The 4,851-nt window shown below is 36.0% G+C and overlaps 1 non-coding gene across 1 annotated transcript; it reads right to left on the bottom strand.

Annotated features, from left to right (window-relative positions):
• Positions 1-4,077: 4,077 nt before the first annotated feature.
• Positions 4,078-4,214, bottom strand: LOC114809314. Its single transcript, XR_003757101.1, has one exon. It is a non-coding gene; the product is annotated as a small nucleolar RNA SNORA7 (small nucleolar RNA).
• Positions 4,215-4,851: the final 637 nt, after the last annotated feature.

The raw sequence follows: 4,851 nt of genomic DNA, 5'->3' as shown, positions 1-4,851 counted from the left end.
CCATTGGCTTAAAGCACTCAATCACCTTGCTGCCTCCTACTTCACTTCTGTTCTCCTAGTACAACCCAGCCCACACACTGTTTTCCTCTAATGCCAACCTACTCACTGTACATCAGTCTCAACTATCTCGCTGCTGACATCTCACTCACATCCTACCTTTGGTCTGGAATGCTGCCCTCTTCATATCTGACAGACAATTGCTCTCCCTCTCTTCAAAGCCTTATTCATGGCACATCTCCTTGAAGAGGTCTTCCCTGACTAAGCATGTCATTTGCACGTCTCTCACTCCTTTCTTCATTGCCCTGATTTGCTTTCTTCATTCATTCCCGCCGCTCAGCCACACAGTACTTATATACATATCTTCAATTCATTCATTTATATTAGTATCTGTCTCTCCCTCTAGACTGTAAGATCACTGTGGGCAAGGAATATGTCTACCAACTTTGTTATTTGTACTCTCCAAAGTGCCCAGTGCTCTGCAAATAGTAAGTGCTCAATAAACACACCTGATAGATTGATCATAAAGACCTATTGAAGGAAATGACTTCAAGGATAAGAGAGACATCAGCAGCATTTATAAAATTCAACACTGGATGAAATATAATCACTTTACAATACCATCCAAAATAATTTTTCATTTAATTTCCATTTGCTAACAAACAGCTATAGAGAACATAATTTCTCAAAATTGTTCATGGAAAATTCTGAAAATATATGAATGCATTTCATATCTTCATGAAAATATCATCATTCACTAACAGCTTACCTGTTAAAGGAGAAGAACTATAATCAGTGTACATTTTTTGGACCTAGAATTGACATCCACTTGAAACTATCCAGTGGAACCACCTGGTGTGGGAAAACAAGGACACCCATGAGGCCTCATAAGAAACCTTATGAGAGACCAAAGCAATTGATGTTCACTGGAAAGAACAGATGGACTCAGTAGTGAATGACAAAGAAATCAGGAGTTACTAGCTTCTGTCCTGTTTACCAGCATATACAAAATCTTTTATCAGTTGCAGTGTTCTTAGGATCAATATGAAACAAATGTCTATTTTTTGCCTCACAACCTATGTATCACAGAATAGCTGTGCAAAGTTACAGTGAAAGGTATGAACCACCATTTTAGAATAACCTGTGATTGTTTCAAATGTTCCAGGATCTCATACATTCAAAAACCATCCCTTATATATTAGGAACAGAGAAAATTAACAAATATTTTATTTTGGAAATAGTTCTTCCAATTTATATTTATAGGCCATCAAAGGGAAGTTATGGGATGAGAGTTTCATGAAGTTTTGTGCAAAATGTTGCAAAAACAGGAAATAATGACATTGACAAACACTGGAGGACTCAATCTACAACAACAGTAAACTAGAATACAATAATCTGAATGATACATTAATTCAATTTCACATGTCTTAGAATTGTGGATAATAAAAAACAGTAGTCTTGAGTGTCATTCAAGGAGATTGCTGTTTTAAGACCTATGTGATGTGTGTAATAACAATATCATTGGATGAACACTAAGAAAATCCTAAATTTATCTATGGAACTTTTAGAGTGCTTGAAATTTGAAGATTAGGTGTTTCCTATTTCCTTTTCCACAAGTGATGAAATGCAAGTGGAATGGCTTTATCAGACATCATTTGAAATTTTGAACATAATCTATACCTACAAAGGTTTGACACCTCTATTTTGTGATTAAAAGCAGTTTCTATTTAGAAACTTTATGACTAATATTTAACACTAAGCCACGAAGAAACTGAAAGGTTGCACCCTGGCCAAAACAAAATTGAGATCCTTCTCTGAATGATGTTAAGATTCCTCATACCAGTCAAGAGACAAAGGAATAATAATAAAAATGGTACTCGTTAAGCACTTACTATATGCCAAGTACTGTTCTAAGCACTGGGGTAGATATAAATTAATCAGTTTGGACAGGATCTCTGTTCCACTACCAGAATGATTGCGGATAGAGGTGGGATGTTGTGGAAGAAATATGTCCATGGAGTCATTATGGGTCAGAAATGACTTGGCAGCATAAGGCAAAGATAAGACAGCTTTTCAAAATTTTACTTCATTTTCATATCAAACTACATTAAATTTAATTAATTAATTCATTCAATCTTATTTACTGAGCGCTTACTGTATGCAAATCAATGTACTAAGCACTTGGGAGAGTACAACAATAAACAGACATATTCCCTGCCCACAATGAGCTTACAGTCCATATGTGAATATTTATGTGTGACATTTCTTTATATATTTCTTTATTTCTTTATATTTTGAGAAGCAGCGTGGCTCAGTGGAAAGAGCATGGGCTTTGGAGTCAGGGCTCATGAGTTCGAATCCCAGCTCTGCCACTTGTTGGCTGTGTGACTGTGGGCAAGTTACTTCACTTCTCGGCGCCTCAGTTCCCTCATCTGTAAAATGGGGATTAAGACTGTGAGCCCCACGTGGGACAACCTGATTCCCCTATGTCTACCCCAGCGCTTAGAACAGTGCTCGGCACATAGTAAGCGCTTAACAAATACCAACATTTTTATATAGTCATCTATCCTCCATTGTTTTTTGGATACAGCATTTTTCATATTTACTATATAAAAACTACATTTTAGGGCACTATACTGCATCAATGTATATATTTATGCATATATATATATTCTGAATCATTGCTCAGGCCTCCAATTTAAGATGGGTGATAGAAAAATATTTTAATTAATGCTACTTTCCTCCAAATGCTTCATTTGTTCATGAACATAAAGTTCATATTTTCCATTGGGATATTTATAACTCTTGCTTGACCAAAATATGAAAATACAAATTTTAAAATTAATCCATTAGTCTTGGATTTTCTCATATATGATTTCTCTCTAGGGTTGCATATCTCTACAATTAAAATGTAGGTTTCAAGGTTTCATTGCTTTCTTCAGTATTTTCACTAATTATAAATTCTGCTGACCATAAACTGTTGCTAAGAGGTGCTCACTTAGCAAATGCAGCCAAGCCTAAATATAAAAGGAGATAAGATATCGTGCTACTCCACACCAATTGCTTATCCAAGGATAATCATATTTTTTTTAATCTGCTGACAAATTCTTATTTCTTCAGCTGTGTCTTTAGTTCAATTAGTAAGTTTTCTAACGTTAACCTGCATCTAAATAGTGTTAATATAAATTTTATTTTTCTAGAACTAGTAATAGGTATTCAATTTTTGCATCTTAAAATCCTGTAGAAATAAAACATCTATAAAATATAAATCAAGGAATGTTGTAGGATCAACATGTACTTTATTTTAAAAATATTTGAAATTCAAAATTCTATTTTAAAGGTGCTGTTTACCCATGTATTATTTCATCTCTGTCTCCCTGACTGGGGACTAACTTTACGCAATTGATTAAAAAATTGTCCTAGGAACTTTGCAGTACAGTAAAGGATTCTGAGGAAGTACTATACATATTGTTCAGAAGATTTTCTAGGCATCCTTAGACCTGGTAAACAATATTATACTTATAACTATACTAATATTTAGGCTTACAATATTTATACTCAAGAATTAGAGTCCCTCAGACCAACATTGTATGGACATTTATAAGCTTGGTTTTCTTTAAAATTTAATACTAACAATAATTATGATATTTGTTAAGTGCTCACTATGTACCAAGCCCTGTACTAAGTACTGTGGTGATACAAAATAATTAGAGTGGACACAGTCTCTGTCCCCAGTGGGCTAACAGTCAAAGTAGGAGGGAGAACAAATATTGAATACCCATTTTACAGATGAGGCACAAAAAAGTGACAAGGCCAAGGTCAATGGTGGAGCTGGAATTGGAGACCAGGTCCACTGACTCTCAAGTCTATGCTTTTTTCACTGGGCCATGCTGCTTTCCTAGTTAGAATCTACTTAGAATCAGAAATTTTTGTGAGTCTATGCAAATATTTGGGAAAACTGCTGAGGCAAAGTTGCGATTTGCATGAACATCCCATTGCTGGCTTCTGAGGCTGTCTGGGTATCCTATCAATTCTATCAACCGCTAGTCAAAGAGGTTATCTTAACCTGGGTGAGTTTTGATTTGTAGCAGATTGCCTTCCACTCGCTAGACACTGGCCAAGCTAGAAATGGAATGGGTAGGTCTCTGCTTCACTCTCCCTCCCATAGTGAGACTGGTAGAGTACTGGAAACTCTCCAGGTGCGACCTTGAGAGAGGTTGCTGTATCCTAAATTACTGTTTTTAGAAGTCCCTAAGAAGAATCATCATGTTTATAGAGAGCTACACCTTACTATTTACAAATCCTAAGACCCCAGCATTCAAATGACATTTTGCCATGTGGGAGAGATGTACCATTATCTATCCCAATCCTGGCATTTTAGCAGTAATAATAATAATAATAAAGGTATTTGCTAAGCGCTTACTATATGCAGAGCACTGTTGTAAGCACTGAGGTAGATACAAGGTAATCAGGTTGTCCCACATGGGGATCACAGTCTTAATCCCCATTTTACAGATGAGGGAACTGAGGTACAGAGAAATTATGTGACTTGCCCAAGGTCACACAGAAGACAAGTGGCAGAGCTGGCATTAGAACCCATGACCTGCAAATCCTAAGCCCGTGGCCACTAAACCATGCTGCTTCTCTAGTGCAGACAGACAATGTAGACAGAATTGTATTCTGAATTAAATTTGAATGAATATTTGGCTGGTTTGGTTTCCATTTCCATACTCTGTTTCATCATGACACTTGGCATTGAAATTTTAATGGTCAGTGTTATTCTTGGAAAGTCAGTAACATGCTGTGTTATATTGACCTTCTTAATATGTCATTCTTTTGATTGTTAGTGTTAAA

The sequence above is a fragment of the Ornithorhynchus anatinus genome, chromosome 2 (genome assembly GCF_004115215.2).
Source record: "Ornithorhynchus anatinus isolate Pmale09 chromosome 2, mOrnAna1.pri.v4, whole genome shotgun sequence".
NCBI lineage: Eukaryota > Metazoa > Chordata > Mammalia > Monotremata > Ornithorhynchidae > Ornithorhynchus > Ornithorhynchus anatinus.
Note: the sequence above shows the minus strand (reverse complement) of the source record. Positions and strands in the feature narration are given on the sequence as shown.